Below are 18304 nucleotides of genomic sequence, written 5' to 3' on the forward strand. Positions count from 1 at the left end.
TTTGGCGTGGCTCACAGTTTCGGTCGTTTGTGGAAGGAAAGAGGAATCTTTACTTCCCATGGGACTAAGATACAGCATGGTCAGTTGGTAACTGACCTTCTCGAATCACTTGCTTTGCCTACCCAGATAGCAATTGTAAAGTGTAGTGCACATAAAAGGATCACTGATGATGTGGGTCGCAGGAATGCTTTTGCAGACGAGGTAGCGAAAGAAACAGCGAGAGATGCTACAAGTCGCATGTATGTTGCAGGCCCTGCAAGATGGGTCAGAGAAGGAGGAATGTATGAGGACACAATAGAAAGTGTGAGAATGATTCAAGAAGAGGCTACAGAGAAAGAACTGAGTAAGTGAAGAGAAAGTCCGGGAATGTTGGACGCGCCAGGGTGTTGGACGGAATTGTCAGAACACCAGCGTTTGCTGTTACCAGACGCCTATGTATTGCCTGTAGTTACTATGCCGCATGGTCCAGCCCACATCTGTGCGAAAGGGATATGCAAACTTTTGGCTCCAGTATGGCAGAATGAAGGAATCCATAAATGTGCAGAAAATGTGGTAAAACATTGTATTGTTTGTTTAATGCATAATCCAGGAAAGGGAACCCCAACTCCGGCAGGTCATTTTGCTCCCCCTACATATCCTTTTGAGGTATTACAAATCGATTACATTCATATGGAACGTTGTAACAATCTTAAGTATGTTCTGGTGGTGGTGTGTGCCTTTTCCAGATGGATAGAGGCCTACCCCCTAAAGAATAATACTGCTTTGTCCACTGCAAAAGACCTCTTGAAGGAATTCTTCCTGAGGTTTGGTTTGCCGCGAATTGTCTGGAGTGACAATGGAAGTGAATTTGTAGGCCAAATTAACCAGAAGGTGTGTGCGGGTCTTGGTATTAGGCAGAAATTCCATGCGGCAAACCACCCTCAGTCAGCAGGCTTGGTAGAGTGCTACAATGGCACTCTGAAGCTCAAACTGGCAAAGATTCAGGCCAGCACGGGTCTTGCTTGGCCCGATGCTTTACCTTTGGCACTCCTATCTACGTGAACAGCTGTACACTCTCGTTTAGGACTCAGCCCATACAAGGTTGTTTTTTGGCGCCCAGCTAACGTCTGGGGAGTCCCTCGACCTAAAAAGAGCTCCAATATTTTGTATCCTATGTTGATTGACTACTTACATGACCTCACCACTAAATTGCGTGTTCTTCACCAACAGGTTCAAAACGCTTTGCCGGAGGCCTCCGCAGATCCAGGTCACTCCATCCAACTCGGAGACTGGGTCTGCCTGAAGAATTTTCAGTGAAAGAAGAATCTAGAACCTCGTTGGGGGCCGCCTCGGCAAGTTCTCCTGGTGACACGTACAGCAGTAAAGGTCGTCGGAAAGAAGAACTGGATCCATGGTGTGCACTGCAAAAGGGTACCTTTGCCTTTTGACCAGTGGGTCCGCAAGGGTGTAGGTGATAGTGAGTGCGAAAGGGTCCCTCGTTGGTATCTTTTAGTAGTGCACATCTGGATCGGACGAGGTCTGAAAAAGAAGACGACGACGTGTTGCAAGAAGCTGTACCATCACATCTGCGATTGAACACAACAAACTCAGAGACTTTGTTTCGAGAGCAAACGGTACCTGACAAGACTCGGTACAACCTGAGACCTAGACTGATTAAGAACAGTTAAATTTTCACTGAAACCTTTTTTCCACGCCGGAAGAGGAAGAGTGAGGCAGAGAGTGAAGGTGTAGAGTGAAGCAGGGTGCAGCCGCGGAGCAAGCGCTACAAGAATCGAAAGGCCGGAAAGCCGAGAAATTGAAAAGTCGTAGCTGTAGCCTTAGCAGCGAAAAGCGGCTAGCTACTGCAAGCATCAGTTGGGCGTCTGTCCCCACTCTCACGCAACTCGGACAGAGTGGCTGCCATCCTCACCACATCAGCATCGGTATCGGCGTGCTGCGTGTAACGGGAGGACAGCGTGTTTGGTGATCGGCGTGTTTGGTGATCGGCGCTGGGAGATCAGCCCTTGGAGGAGCGCGGCGGAGAGCGTGACGCCTCATTTAAAGAGCCGCAGGTGTTTTCCTCCAGGCGTGAGCAGCGAGGAAAGCGAGGTGAGTCACTCCATCTCACTCCCCCCCCCCCCCCCGCTGCTCCACCTCGCCTCACCTCACCACACAGAAGCACAGCACCAATTTCTCCTTTAAGAGCGGCCTGCCTCTTGACATTGAAGTGCAGTTGCAGCGGCAGTTCTTTCTGACAGGGCTGCCCAGGTCCCCTTGATGACAGGGAAACGGGAATGAGGAGGACGAACGGTGACTAACGGGCCTCATGCTGAGAGCAGTGTGAGCAGAGAAGAGAGCTGTAATAAGGAACTAACAACTGCCCAGCAACAGCTCTTCCCTTGCCCTAATCCAGCTTACCAACCAATCGCACCACACATCAGAAATATTTCCGCAATAATTTTTCGCTACTGCAAATATTGATCTCCATTAAAGCACTTTTCAACTTTTTGATGCCAGAGTGAGTAGTCGCCACGCCACCCCACACACGCAACAACCACGCTGTTCCTCCCTGACGGCAGCTGCTCCGACCCAGAGGGGGCAGACAGGCTTGGGAGGAGGAGTGGAAAATAGAGCGGAGGTGGTGAGGTTTTTGCGTTTACAGAGACTAGGGAGCACCAGGTTGTTAGTGAGAGAACGCAAGAGAGCCGCAAAACCCTACGCAAGCTCACAAACTCAAAAGATCTCAAAAGAGAAGAGAAGGTGCTGAGCGGAGTGGTCCCTGTGTGATCTTGTGTGATCCCGTGCGTTTCATGATGAGGTCTGGTCTCCAGCGTGGAGCCCCGCAAAACTCTAAATGAATCCAGTCGACTGAGGTGAAATCAGAAGTGATGGTAGGGATTGGAGAAAACCCAGCCGGACTTAGCAGGGACAAGGGAAATGGAGAACAGGAGGGAGACGTGTTAATTAACGGAAAAAGTGCCTGTTCAGAGGAGAATCTGATTATCCCAGAAGAGGAAGGGGCTTTATCAGCTTCTCTAAGTAAAGACTATGCTCATATGAAGTCTCCATGTGTGGCGCAGTCATCTATCAATCAATCAATCAATGACACTTGTAAAGCGCGCTACATACCCGTAAGTACCATCAAATACAGTCAGATAAAGATACTCACAAAGAAAACCATAAAAGAAAGTTCTCTGAGAGGGACGAACCTAGCGGGGGGTTTAGTGAGTGTACATTATCCTCTCCCCTGTCCGCCCCATTGTGTAAAAAAGAAAAAGAAAGTTGCCCTGCTAATGATCTGACCCAAACTAAGCTGCCTGTAAAAGCGGATGTTGTATCGGTTAAGCAGGACAGAAAGATTTCAATTGAAGATGTTGTGACAGATAGAGCGCTGACACCCGCACTCGTACCCTCACCCTATCCCTTAATTGTAGCAGGGCGGTTACAAGCTCAGGCGCAAATTCACGTCTGTGACTCTACAGCGCAGGTGGAGCCTCGGCCGGCTAATGATTCTCAAATGGCCAGTCGAGAGTTGGGTTTTGAGGGGTTGGATGTAGGGTGTGATTTGTCTCCGCTGAAGGCACTGAATGAAAATAAATATGAAAGTGTGCTTGATAATACGTATGTACAAGGAGCTGAATCTGGAGATGGAGGTGAAGTTGGAAATCCAGCTTTCAAAGATGCATCCAGAGAATCCATTCTAGTTATAGAGGATTTACAGTCTGTCCCAAATAGTTGTTTAATTAAAGATGGTAATGTCAGCTTGATTAATCTGGATCAATCAAGTATTGAAATGGAGAATAGCTTTAATAGCCTCACTATGAATAAATCATTGTTCGATCAAGATGTTGGTAGTTCTGAGAAGAATATTAGCACAAACAATCCATGCAGCTCAGACCTTAAAGAAAACATACCGTCATCATCTAAAGTTGAGGCCAATCAAAAAAAGAGTGAGGTTAGCACAGAGCAGGGTTTATGGGATTGTTTAATACATACCATGGGCTCAATTACTAATGCGCTAAATTTCCACTCAGACAAATTGGATGTTCAGGTGGATATATTAAACACTCTAGCAACCCATGTGGCGGGTATTGACACAAAACTCTTGCATTTAACCAATCTCATTATGAAAGTTCAAGCAGATAATGATACTTCATATATAACCTGCACATGTGCACAGTTGATTGATAAGATTTCGGATCTGCCTTCAGTAGTTAGTTCCATGGTGCAAGAAGTAAAATCTTTGTCGGGTAGAAATGGGCAAGGTGGGGATGAAATGAATGCAACTTCTAATATTTTAGGCAGACTGAGTGATGATGTTAAACCTCAATCTGTAAAAGATGTTAGCAATACACAAGCTCACACTGAAGTCCCTCATTTAGATTCTTTAGAAGATAGCTTGGTAATAGAAGGGGGGAGTTGTGATGTCTCTGGTGGAATCAATGACTTAAGTAATCTGGAAAAAGCATGTTCGAAACAAAGCAAAGAAACAAGGGCTCCACCAAAACTGACAAATCTATCAAAAAGGGCTAGGAAAAGGCTAAGAAAAACTCACAATAAAAAAGCATATGAACCACAAATGATTAGTAAAAAAGTGAGTGTAGATCCTAATTCTTTGAAAGTAAAGGGATCTGAAATAACTTCATACTTTCCAATCTTTGGCCCCAAAAAAAAATCAGGACTAATTGTAAATGTAAACCAATTATTGGAATGTTGTACAAAAAAATTAGGGGAGGTAGAGGGCACATCCGGTTCATTCCCCATAGGTGATGAACCAATAATAATAAAGGAAAAGGTATCCGATAAAATGATAAGTGTAAGGGCAGAAGACCATAATTTGCAATCTGGGCAAATTAAGAATCCAGCTAAGTCTAACAGTCATTTAACAAGCCTGAGTAATGATCTAGGGATTGAATTAAGTCGTAAATCAAGTAATGAACTAGTGGTCAACCAAGGAGCTCAAAACAACATTGCTAACCAGATACTAGCAAATCACACTGTTCAGCAAGGTGATAATAGAACTAATCAAGGGGCCCATTTAGGGACACAAGAGCGATTAATAAAGGAAGTCGAAGAAGGGAATTTGCTGACGGAAAGAGATGGGTCGCCAGTTATGGAAAATATATGTCCCCCTGTTATTATGGAGAAAGAGAATACTGAGTATTTAAACTTGTCGCCCGAAACAAGGAAAGTAGCCTTCAGCCCCCAATATATATCTAGAGGCCCGCACGATATTTTAAACCGTGGTAATATTTTGAAATTACTACATGTTATTACAGATCTTAAAGATGTGGTAACTACGGATCTGGAAGCAGTGGAATTTAAGAAAGAAGATGTACTCTCTGATAAGGAGATAACAATTACAACTTGGCTAAACAGGGATATTGTGGTCAAAATAATGGCGAATGTTAGCGTATTTGAGAAATGGGGTATTAAAGTTTGGCAACCACAAGCATCTTGTTATCCAATGGTGTTGATTCCAAATGTGCCCCTTGATACAATGCAGCAAAAAAGTGATGAGAATAAAATATGTATGGCTAGTCAAAAACGAGATGATAGAAAAACAGCCAAAATAGAACAGGTTAGAGTTTTAAAAAATGCATCAGGCGCATCTAAGGAATTAAACCTATCATACGGCATTAAGATAAGGAGTAGTCAATCTGGTTTGCGAACCTGTGAAGCATTGAAGAAAGTCCCAGAGTTACAAGACGATTGGAGTTGGCTCCCAGGAATACTAACTAAGCAAAATCTTGAAAAGAAGGATTGATGCAGTTCAAATCCTCTGACTCTTTGTTCCTGGAACACCAATGGCTTAAAATCGCTAATTGAAGACCAAGGGGTAATGGATTTCCTGAAAGCTTCCAGTATATTAATGTTGCAGGAAACCTGGTCGACGTCTAATGAACCCCTTATCGGCTATATTGAATACTGTAATAATGCAACACATGAGGCCAACTCAGGTCGCCCACGTGGTGGTCTTTCTATATATATTTCATCAAATCTTAAAGCATCTCACTTTGAAATTGACCTCCATGTAAAATGGCTTCAGTGTGTTAAACTAACAGCCAGTCACTCAATTATCTTATTAAATGTGTATTTAAGTTGTATAAAGAAAGTTAGATCTTCTCAAATAATCCTGCTATGGGGAATGGTAAAAACTTTATATTATGAGCATTTGGATTCAGTATTTATTATTTCAGGTGATTTTAATATGCACTTTGATCCTTTTAATGGGCAGACTCTTGACTTAAAACGGTTAGCGCAATGGACAGAATATGAGTTTAAAAAATACAACCTAAAGATTTTGCATGATTCAGATAATATTTCCACATTTAACAAAGCTGAATGTTCGTCTGTAATAGACTATACTATACTGTCTGAGAAATTATATAATTTAGTAAAAAACTACGAGATTGTCCCAAGGATTGAAAGTGATCACAATCCACAAGTCATTCTCCTTGACATTGATCCGGAGTATCTGCCTGAAACTAGGACTATGATAAAAGCTCCAACAGCCTTTAATCTTAAAAGGTTAATTTGGAATGGAAAAACTGAGGATAAAATCTTGGGCGCTCTTGGCTGTTTAATTCAGGCTACGCATTCTGCTTATGCTGAAGGGCAGTCTATGGTTGAGCTTTGGTCCCATCTGTGTGATAAATTAGTAGCTAAATTTGAGAGAGACGAGCCCTGTAAGAGTATAATACTAAACCCCAGGAGACCAGGATGGTATTCTTTCCACTTAGTTTATCAAAAAAGAAAACTTAATAAAGAAATAAGATTACTTCTCAGGAATAATGACAGGCTACCGCGTCTCAATATATCATGTAAAATTAGAGAGTTAAAACAGAGATACAAGAAGGAAATATGGATAGCAAAACAAGCCTATTACGAATCAACTTGGGCAAAAGTCCATCACGCATGTAAATCCAAAGACCTTCGGTTATTCTGGAGCATCATTAATGACATTGAGAATGGTAACAATAGAGGTAGCAGTGCTAATGTTGACGAAGTGAGTTGGGTGAGCTTTTTTGATGAAAAAATTGATACAGAATATTTAGAAAATGATAAATATAGTAATAATAGTTTGGTTGACATGCATAAAGTAAAAGATAGGGGGAGTGGGGGTGGCATCTCTCCTCCTCATTGTAGAGTGGATATGGAACCCTGGCCGCTCAACAAAGTAAAAAAGGCGATAAAAAGGATCAAATCCAACGGAGCACCAGGTCCAAACGGTATCCCGAATGCAATATTTAAGGCTGAAGTGAGTAATTGGCCGGAGTTATTAATGCTTTTATTTAATGAAATTCTTAAATCAGGTCTTCTTCCGTTATCCTGGCACGGGAGTATTATACAGCCGATTTACAAATGTGGCACGCAGGATAATCCGGCAAATTACCGTTTAATTACACTCACTGATGTAGAGGCAAAAATATTTGCTAGTTGCTTGCTGGATGAATTAGAGACTTGGGCCTCACAGGAGGAGCTGATTCCTAAATTTCAAACGGGGTTTAGAAGGGGCGAATCAACCCATACGAATTTGATTTTATTAACGTTATTAGGTGAGAGAGCCAAAAGTAGGAAGCAAAGATTATATGTTTGTTTTATTGATTTAAAAGCCGCTTTCGATTCAGTACCACGAAATATTCTTTGGAGGAAGCTACGGAATTGGGGTATTCCAGAGTCTCTATTAAAAATGATTATACTGTTATACTCCAACACCTGGGTGCAAATCAAAATAGGCGATGGTAAACATACGACCCAACGTTTAGCAACAAATGTGGGACTAAAACAGGGGTGTGTTTTGGCTCCTTGCCTTTTTAATCTTTTTATGGCTGATTTACCAGCCCATTTTAAAAATATAAATTCACATTCGCCTTTTATTCATGGTCAGGAAATCAAATATATGCAATATGCACATGACACGATTTTAATGAGCCAAACAGAAATAGGATTAAAAAGGTTAATCAACTGTTTCAATGGTTATGTTACACAAAATGGTCTGACAATTAATATAAAAAAGACAAAGATAATGTCTATGGGAAAAGGGAAGCCTAGGATTAAAGAGTGGAATATTAACGGTATGGTAATTGAAAATGTGAAATTATATAAATACCTTGGAATCACGTTTGACGATGGTTTGATTTTTAGACAGCATTTTAACAATCTTGAAGCCAGGGGTTGCTCACTTGCATTTGCTTTTAGAAAATTAAGAGACAAACTATTATGCCCCAATTACGACCATCTGATAAAGGTGATGCGAGCAAAATTAATGCCTTCTTTGGAATATTGCTCATTCATCTTTAGGGGCAAAGACGCGAAAGTGCTCGACGATATAGACATTAGAATATATAAAACTGTTTTTAAAATCCCCAAATATATTAGTCGAGCAAACATAAGACTGGAATTTGGTTTGAAAAACCAATCTCTGGCGCGTCAATCTACATTTTTGAAGTCTCTTTTAACATTAGTGCGTTCAGAGGAAGGTTCACTGGCAAAGTTATGCTGGCTTGAAATCTCAGAAGGGGAATATTCAAAAAATTGGCAGCTGTATTTTAATGAATGCATAAGTAATCTTGACTGCTCTAATTTGGCTGATGAAATGAGGAGCAAGATAGTTTTTAAAAAAGAAATTAATCAAATGGCCGCATTATTAACGACTATAGCGGACAAGGAGGAATTAAGGAAAAGAAGTCATTTCTGGACAGTTGCTAACTCTTTCGGTAGGCTGTCACCTCAATCTTACTTGTCTTACCATTTAAAACCTAGGCTCAAGAATAAATTTATGTATTTAAGGCTGGGAAGATATCCGACAAAGGATGGTATACCAAAATGGGAAAATCAATGGGTATCGAGCAATTGCAGGCTTTGTAGTCAAAGGGAGGAAACACTAACACACATTGTAACCTTATGTCCAGCTTTGGCAGAGGCTCGGAAGTTGATCCTAAAACCAATTTTGAATGAACTAGGAATTAGAACATGCAGGCAAGCAATTATTACCTGTTTGAGTGGGGCCAATATTAAACTTATTTATCACTTTGTTAAGTTCATTATTATTGCTGAGAAGAAACTCCAAGACGAAGAACAAGTTAATAACTATTTATCGGGATCCAAAATAACTAAAGAAACTTATTTTAAGAATTGTTTAGATCAAAATGTATGCCAGTTGAAGGGTCTATTAGTATAATTTACTATAGTTATGCACATTGCACTTTACTATAGCTTGCAAATGAAAAACAGCAAAAAATGTATTTATACTAGTATTTCCTACTGCTAACACTTGTCACTTTAGTTAAATGCTGCTATAACAGTGATTGCTGCTAATATATTGTACTCTAGCTAATACCTGTAATTTAATCAGTGTGTAAACATTTAAAAATTATTATGGAATTGACTGTATTAATGCAATTTTAGATGATCATTTTAAGATGATAATAACTTTGTGCATAGTATATGTTTGTTTATTTAGGTTGCTTTTATCTATTCTTGTTTGTAATGATTTTAATTAATCAACAATTAAATACTTAATAATAAGAACAGTTAAACTTTTTTTCTTTTCTTTTTTTCTGGTTACACTTTTAAGAGACATTCTTTTTACCATCCATCAAGTTCCAGGGTCACGGTAGGAGTCTTAGGCTGTGACCTGAGTAGTGACTGTAGGTCTGCAGGACTTGCAGTGTCATAGGACGGCTAATAATCACAACTAAGTGATCTAGGAAGATTACCGTGAGCAACGCTTTAGAGGATGGATATTAAATTGGAAAAGAATGATTAAAAGCAAGAAATGAAAAGTAAATATAATAAACTGTTGTTTAGTCCATGTGGCGTCACCTTGTGCATTTTAATATGTTCATGTATTTTATTGGCTTGTGTGGGTTGGGTTGTTCACACTATGCAGCAAGCACCTGTTCCTACTACTGTTTCTTTGTCTTTTTTCACTACTGCCTCCCCGCATCAGTTCCATTAACTCCCAGAGCACGAGCAAATTAGGAGAACAGAATACTTCAACAATTCATTCATCCAGCTGTTGCATCAGAATCAACTGGCAGTCAATACTACTGACTGTTGGGTTTGTTGACTCATGCCCCATAACACAGAGAAAGGGATGCCATATTTAGTCCTTCCGTTTTCTTACGGAGGTTCCGCTTGGGCCTATTTGCCCATGTTTAAAATTGTATACCAGAATCAACTTCGACATTCTCTTGGTGGTACATATGGTGGTGGAGCAGATTTTATTCATAGTTCTTTGATAAAGGGAATCGTGGCTATGGCTAGAATTGCCGAAAGTGGTAAGATCCCCGTTGATGAGAAACGAGTGTATGATGGTTGGAACGTGACTCGTTACTTTACTAGCCTCACAGATAAGGCTAGAAGAAGGAGATCCCCACCAATATGGACCGTACCTCATTGAGGCAATTTGTGTTTACAGATAAATGGTGAAAATATTAAAAATCAACAGGAAAAGAGTGTTTTTTCCCATACATACATCTATTCATCCCAGATTTCTTCACCGTTAGTGCCATCTCACGGCACATACTTTGTCTGCCACGACAGAGCCTATACGTGGCTTCCCACCTACTTTTCAGGAACGTGTTATGTGGCTTTCTTTCTCCCTCCGACATACACTGCTCCTTCAGGTCATCACAGAAATAGGTATGGCAGAGGGGTTATCGATTCAAAAGACACAGCAGGACAAGAGGGAGGGGACTTTTTCAAAGGGTTCCTTCCTTTCTGGGGCCCAATGGCTAATAGCAGAAACATTAGACAGTTAGTTTGTGTGGTTGAGGCTACCATAAATGTGACTTCTGGAGCCTTGAGTAATCTAACAGCCGAACTTCAGGCGGACCGCCTTATGACTTTGCCGAACCGGATGGTTTTAGATATTGTTCTTGCAGATCGTGGAGGAGTCTGTAAATTGATCGGGTCTAGTTGCTGCATTTATTTTCCTGATAATGCCCCTACGGTATACCAAGCCATCTCTAAATTGCACGTAATTTCTGAGTCGATTCACCAGGACACAGGAGATTGGTCTGTGATGGGATAGTTTTGGGGACTACTGTCCACATGGGGATGGAAGGTATTAACCTTCCTTGGAATGGTTTTGGCCATCATTTTCTCTTGTTGTCTTTGTTTACAGTGTGGCCCTGCCATCTGCGGTCTTTGTGCCACCATGTGTGTCTCAAGGCCTGTGTCACAGAAAACAGAGAACATTAAAATAATGTTGCAGCGACAGCTCGACGACCTCATGGCCATTGACATCGACTCAGATTAACTTGAGTCCTTTGTGTTTTGCCTGAGTAATGGCAAAAGGAGGGTCTGAGGTTCTTCGGATTTCGACTTCGTCCTGTATTCGGACGCCATTTTGTGTTCCGTCGCCATTTTGTGTTGCCCTCACTCAGGCAGCACGGCAAACGGAGTGTTTTTGCCTTTTCCAGCTGCTACCTGTCTCTTCTGTTATAAAGTAACCCCTGCCCTTATTTACGAAACCGATGTCAGGGTCTGGCCGAGTCCACTAATCCATGTCTAGGTTGATTGATCCCTGTCTCGACTGACTGTTTGGCTCTCCCTAGTCTTTCCTTACTTTATCTTATCCGACTGGCCTTCGCTATTCTCTCCTTGTATTTTCTTGTTACACAACTATCCTTTGAGGCACACAAATACGTCCTGCCACCTGCAAATTAGATTGTAGGCACTAGCACTGATTAATTTGTGGGGAGGGGTGATACACAGGGTCTGAAAGAAGAGCGTATTTGGGACATTTGATAGCTTGTTTTCCAACTTTTCCTATTGGCTAGCCTTGTATGTATTGGGAGTATACGTTGTAAATACCTGTGCTATAAAAGATTGTGCGCCACGGAATAAAGTGGCAGTCTCCTAAGAACCTACTCTGTACTTCTGGGACAACTGTGCTTAGCTGCCGCTAATAAACCTGGTTTTCTACGCCTAACAGAGTGTCTTGTGTCTCTGTCAGACAAGGCAGGTGAACTCGGAGATTTAAGGCGTGCCCTGCGCCGCCAGGCCCATAAGGCCCGGTTCTTCAACTGGCGCCCAACGGGGGGCAGCTTCAGCGGTAGCGGTTAAGCCCGAGGGTCGTGACGAGCCTCGCAAGAAAATTCCAGAGGATTCGCGAACCACGTCAAGCGACCCCTGCATGTCGAAGTGGACTAAAGGTCTTTTGCTGCGCTGCTACTCCTTTCCGACGGCTGCTGACGACTGCTGCCCTGACTGCCGCCCTGCCTTGGCCCCTTTGGTGACGACTGGTATTGTGAGACGTTAGACGGACCTCTGTTGGCGTGGGAGAACACTTATCTAAGTATTCCTGGGTAGCGCCCACTTCTTTGTTTTTTTTTGGGGGGGGGGGGTTGTTATTCGACCATTGCAATAGTCGAAGCCAAGGGGTGAGTACGTTTGTGCTGTGTTATTTGCTCTAAACGCTTGAAGTTTGTAAGCAGACCAGTGAATTAAAGATGCCTGGTCTTAGTAAGTTTAGGAAGTTTTGTTGTCTTGGTTGCAATAGGGATTCCCGGCTGGAGGACTCTTGTCCGATTCCTCCGGTTGGAACTCCCACTTATGAGCTCTATTCGAAACATGGTGTTGGCCCCATTGCCTTTAACGAGGCATGGATCCGATACACAAAGAAAGATGGTGTTCTGCAGTGCCACAAAATGGTAGCTTTGAGCCTGACATATTAGACAACCTAGAAGCAATTTTGTTCAAAAGAAAAGCCCAGCCGGCAATGTTTGACTCTTTCCGCCTCTGGCGTAAGGAAGCCAAACAGAGAGAAATTAAGCAGGCAAAAAGAGATAAGAAAGAGAAAGGTATGACGATTATACAGGCTGCCCAGCAGTTCAAAGATAATGAGATTGATCAGGCGATTGAAGTCTCAGAAAGACAGCATCATATGGCAATAGATAGATGTTACCCTGTGTTATGTTTGTAGGAATGTGACTGTTTCGCTATTGCGTCATTTGTCTGACCTGCATCACAAGGTGTCACCCTCTAAACTACAATATTGCCGCCAAGAGGTTACCTACTTAGGTCCTCTCTTGTCGAAGGAGGGAAGGCAATTGACCCCAGAACGTATTCAAGCAATCGCACAAATGTCTGTACCATCCACACAATGGGAGGTCTGTGCCTTTCTGGGCATTACCTCTTATTGTAGACAGTTGATTCCAAATTTTTCTTTGTTGGCTAAACCTCTGCTGGCACTTACTCTGAAAGACACACCCCAACCTCTTCCTTGGATTGACGAATGTCAGAAGAGTTTTTCTAACTTACGTACTGCCTTGTGTTCTGCCCCTGTGTTAGGAACTCCGGATTACAGTAAGCCTTTCACACTCTACGTTCAAGAAAGAGAAGGTTGTGCGTTGTCATATTTAACGCAACAATTTGGAGACTAACAGCGGCCAAGTGCCTATTTTTCGGCTACATTGGATCCAGTAGCCAAGGCATTGCCTAGTTGTCTCAAAGCTACAGCAGCAGCAGCAACGATCTCCATTCGTCAATCTGCTGGATTGGTACTGGATAACACTCTTGTTGTTATGGTACCACATGCAGTGGATACTCTTTTGAACAGAACGAAAACACAACATCTCACGAGTGCCCGCTTGTCTGGGTACGAGCTGACGCTCTTGGCTAGTCATATACACATCAAGCGATGTAATACTTTGAATCCAGCAACACTGTTACCCATTCCAGAAAAGAAAGACACTCAAGAACAACATGATGTTTTCTCAGGCAGAATAGACTTAAAAGATACACCACTTGTGGACCCGGATGGGATCCTATGGGTGGATGGGTCTTGTTTCAAACTTCCCAATGGCGAGACGACTTCAGCCTATGCTGTTACCACCTTGTATACAGTAGTGGAGACAGCACGCATTAGACAGAATTCAGCCCAAGCAGCTGAGCTGATTGCCCTGACGAGAGCGTGTGTGTTGGCTAAGGGATAGAGAGTGAATGTTTACACCGATAGGCAGTATGCCTTTGGCGTGGCTCACAGTTTTGGTCGTTTGTGGAAGGAAAGAGGATTCTTTACTTCCCATGGGACTAAGATACAGCATGGTCAGTTGGTAACTGACCTTCTCGAATCACTTGCTTTGCCTACCCAGATAGCAATTGTAAAGTGTAGTGCACATAAAAGGATCACTGATGATGTGGGTCGCAGGAATGCTTTTGCAGACAAGGTAGCGAAAGAAACAGCGAGAGATGCTACAAGTCGCATGTATGTTGCAGGCCCTGCAAGATGGGTCAGAGAAGGAGGAATCTGTGAGGACACTATAGAAAGTGTGAGAATGATTCAAGAAGAGGCTACAGAGAAGGAATTGAGTAAGTGGAGAGAAAGTACAGGAATGTTGGACGCGCCAGGGTGTTGGACGGAATTGTCAGAACACCAGAGTTGGCTGTTACCAGACGCCTATGTATTGCCTGTAGTTACTATGGCGCATGGTCTAGCCCACATCAGTGCGAAAGGGATATGCAAACTTCTGGCTCCAGTATGGCAGAATTAAGGAATCCATAAATGTGCGGAAAATGTGGTGAAACATTGTATCGTTTGTTTGCTACATAATCCAGGAAAGGGAACTCCAACTCCGGCAGGTCATTTTGCTCCCCCTACATATCCTTTTGAGGTATTACAAATCGATTACATTCATATGGAACGTTGTAACAACCTTAAGTATGTTCTGGTGGTGGTGTGTGCCTTTTCCAGATGGATAGAGGCCTACCCCCTAAAGGATAATACTGCTTTGTCCACTGCCAAAGCCCTCTTGAAGGAATTCTTCCCGAGGTTTGGTTTGCCGCGAATTGTCTGGAGTGACAATGGAAGTGAATTTGTAGGCCAAATTAACCAGAAGGTGTGTGCGGGTCTTGGTATTAGGCAGAAACTCCATGCTGCAAACTACCCTCAGTCAGCAGGCTTGGTAGAGTGCTATAATGGCACTCTCAAGCTCAAACTGGCAAAGATTCAGGCCAGCACGGGTCTTGCTTGGCCCAAAGCTTTACCTTTGGCACTCCTATCTATGTGAACAGCTGTACACTCTTGTTTAGGACTCAGCCCATACATTGTTGTTTTTGGACGCCCAGTTAACATCTGGGGAGTCCCTCGACCTAAAAAGTACTCAGATATTCCGTATTCTATGTTGATTGACTACTTACATGCCCTCACCACTAAATTGCGTGTTCTTCACCAACAGGTTCAAAACGCTTTGCCGGAGGCCTCCGCAGATCCAGGTCACTCCATCCAACCCGGAGACTGGGTCTGCCTGAAGAATTTTCAGCGCAAGAAGAATCTAGAACCTTGTTGGGGGCCGCCTCGGCAAGTTCTCCTGGTGACACGTACAGCAGTAAAGGTCGTCGGAAAGAAGAACTGGATCCATGGCGTGCACTGCAAAAGAGTACCTTTGCCTTTTGACCAGTGGGTCCTCAAGTGTGTAGGTGATAGTGAGGGCGAAAGGGTCCCTCGGTTGGTACCTTTTAGTAGTGCACGTCAGGATCGGACGAGGTCTGAAAAAGAAGACGACGACGTGTTGCAAGAAACTGTACCATCACATCTGCGATTTGAACACAACAAACTCAAAGACTTTGTTTCGAGAGCAAACGGTACCTGAGAAGACTCGGCACAACCTGAGACCTAGACTGATTAAGAACAATTAAACTTTTTTTCTTTTCTTTTTTTCTGGTTACACTTTTAAGAGACATTCTTTTTACCATCCATCAAGTTGCAGGGTCACAGTAGGAGTCTTAGGCTGTGACCTGAGTAGTGACAGTAGGTCTGCAGGACTTGCAGTGTCATAGTACGGCTAATAATCACAACTAAGTGATCTAGGAAGATTACTGTGAGCAACGCTTTAGAGGATGGATATTAAATTGGAAAAGAATGGTTAAAAGCAAGAAATGAAAAGTAAATATAATAAACTGTTGTTTAGTCCATGTGGCGTAACCTTGTGCATTTTAATATGTTCATGTATTTTATTGGCTTGTGTGGGTTGGGTTGTTCACACTATGCAGCAAGCACCTGTTCCTACTTCTGTTTCTTTGTCTTTTTCCACTTCTGCCTCCCCGGATCAGTTGCATACACTCCCAGAGCACGAGCAAATTAGGAGAACAGAATACTTCAACAATTCATTCATCCAGCTGTTGCATCAGAATCAACTGACAGTCAATACTACTAACTGTTGGGTTTGTGGACTCATGCCCCATAACACAGAGGAAGGGATGCCATATTTAGTCCTTCCGTTTTCTTACGAAGGTTCCGCTTGGGCCTATTTGGCCATGTTTTAAAATGTATACCAGAATCAACTTCGACATTCTCTTGGTGGTCCATATAGTGGTGGAGCAGATTTTAGTCATACTTCTTTGATAAAGGGAATAGTGGCTATGGCTAGAATTGCCGAAAGTGGTAAGATCCCCGTTGATGAGATACGTGCGTATGATGGTTGGAACGTGACTCGTTACTTTATTAGCCTCACAGATAAGGCTAGACGAAGGAGATTCCCACCAATATGGACCGTACCTCATCGAGGCAATTTGTGTTTACAGATAAATGGTGAAAATATTAAAAATCAACAGCAAAAGAGTGTTTTTTCCATACATACATCTATTCATCCCAGATTTCTTCACCGTTAGTGCCATCTCAGGGCACATACTTTGTCTGCCACGACGGAGCCTATACGTGGCTTCCCACCTACTTTTCAGGAACGTGTTATGTGGCTTCCCTTCTCCCTCTGACATACACTGCTCCTTCAGGTCATCACAGAAATAGATATGGCAGAGAGGTTATCGATTCCAAAGACACAGCAGGACAAGAGGGAGGGGACTTTTTTAAAGGGTTCCTTCCTTTCTGGGGCCCAACAGCCAATAGCATAAACATTAGACAGTTAGTTTGTGTGGTTGAGGCTACCATAAATGTGACTTCTGGAGCCTTGAGTAATCTAACAGCCGAACTTCAGGCGGACCGCCTTATGACTTTGCCGAACCGGATGGTTTTAGATATGGTTCTTGCAGATCGTGGAGGAGTCTGTAAATTGATCGGGTCTAGTTGCTGCATTTATATTCCTGATAATGCCCCTACAGTATACCAAGCCATCTCTAAATTGCACGTAATTTCTGAGTCGATTCACCAGGACACAGGAGATTGGTCTGTGATGGGATGGTTTTGGGGACTACTGTCCACATGGGGATGGAAGGTATTAACCTTCCTTGGAATGGTTTTGGCCATCATTTTCTCTTGTTGTCTTTGTTTACATTGTGGCCCTGCCATCTGCGGTCTTTGTACAACCATGTGTGTCTCAAGGCCTGTGTCACAGAAAACAGAGAACATTAAAATGATGTTGCAGCAACAGCTCGACGACCTCATGGCCATTGACATCGACTTAGATTAACTTGAGTCCTTTGTGTTTTGCCTGCGTAATGGCAAAAGGAGGGTCTGAGGTTCTTCGGATTTCGACTTTGTCCTGTATTCGGCTGCCATTTTGTGTCCCGTCGCCATTTTGTGTTGCCCTCACTCAGGCAGCACGGCAAACGGAGTGTTTTTGCCTTTTCCAGCTAGTACGTGTCTCTTCTGTTAAAAAGTAACCCCTGCCCTTGTTTACGAAACCGATGTCAGGGTCTGGCCGAGTCCTCTAATCCATGTCTAGGTTGATTGATCCCTGTCTCGACTGACTGTTTGGCTCTCCCTATTCTTTCCTTACTTTATCTTATCCGACTGGCCTTCGCTATTCTCTCCTTGTATTCTCTTGTTACACAACTATCCTTTGAGGCACACAAATACGTCCTGCCACCTGCAAATTAGATTGTAGGCACTAGCACTGATTAATTTTTGGGGAGGGGTGTCACACAGGGTCTGAAAGAAGAGCGTATTTGGGACATTTGATAGCTTGTTTTCCAACTTTTCCTATTGGCTAGCCTTGTATGTATTGGGAGTATACGTTGTAAATATGTGTGCTATAAAAGATTGTGTGTCACGGAATAAAGTGGCAGTCTCCTAAGAACCTACTCTGTACTTCTGGGACAACTGTGCTTAGCTGCAGCTAATAAACCTGGTTTTCTACGCCTAACAGAGTGTCTCGTGTCTCTGTCCGACAAGGTAGGTGAACTCAGAGATTTAAGGCGTGCCCTGCGCCGCCAGGCCCATAAGGCCCAGTTCTTCATGGGTCGTCTTGCGTATAAAAGGCTGTTATTCTCTGGCTAAAAAGAAACCTCCGGTGGGGTTGCGCGCCCATTCTACCAGGGCGACAGCAGCTACTAGTGGATTGGGACGCGGTGTCCCCCTGCAAGACATCTGTCAGGCAGCCACGTGGGCTTCGCTGCACACTTTTACTAAGCATTA

This window comes from Lissotriton vulgaris, chromosome 12 (assembly GCF_964263255.1).
Source record: "Lissotriton vulgaris chromosome 12, aLisVul1.2, whole genome shotgun sequence".
In the NCBI taxonomy this organism is placed as follows: Eukaryota; Metazoa; Chordata; class Amphibia; order Caudata; family Salamandridae; genus Lissotriton; species Lissotriton vulgaris.